Genomic DNA, 445 nt, shown 5'->3' with positions numbered 1-445 from the left:
ATCGATTTTTTGTACACCACTTTGGATTCTTTTATATTACAAATCGAAGCTAATATAAAATACAAACTTAGATTTCTTTAAAGTACCATTATAGTTATCACGTATGTGAAAAGGAGAAAAATAGCCGCATCAGGTAAACAACCCCCAAAACAGCAGTTCTTTCGGACTTCAAATTTTGAAGATAACACCTTCACTGCTCTCTACTAATTATATGTACATTATGATTCCCTTTTCTGTTTTAAATTCCTTATAACTATCACATTTGTTCGTTCAATTTTGCCACAGATAGGTTTAAATATAATTCCGCTCACTAGGATTTCTGTTGCAAATTATGTGTCGTGACAACAGAAATGATGGTCATAAACTGTGTCTTCCTGTCGAAGAAGCTAGCTCGCCCGCCTTCCAGACCCGAACCTGGCTTATCTTAAGGTCAGCGCCTTCCAAG

The sequence above is a fragment of the Penaeus monodon genome, chromosome 31, assembly GCF_015228065.2.
Source record: "Penaeus monodon isolate SGIC_2016 chromosome 31, NSTDA_Pmon_1, whole genome shotgun sequence".
Taxonomy (NCBI): Eukaryota; Metazoa; Arthropoda; class Malacostraca; order Decapoda; family Penaeidae; genus Penaeus; species Penaeus monodon.
The sequence above is the reverse complement of the archived record's forward strand: the minus strand, read 5'-3'. Positions refer to the sequence as shown.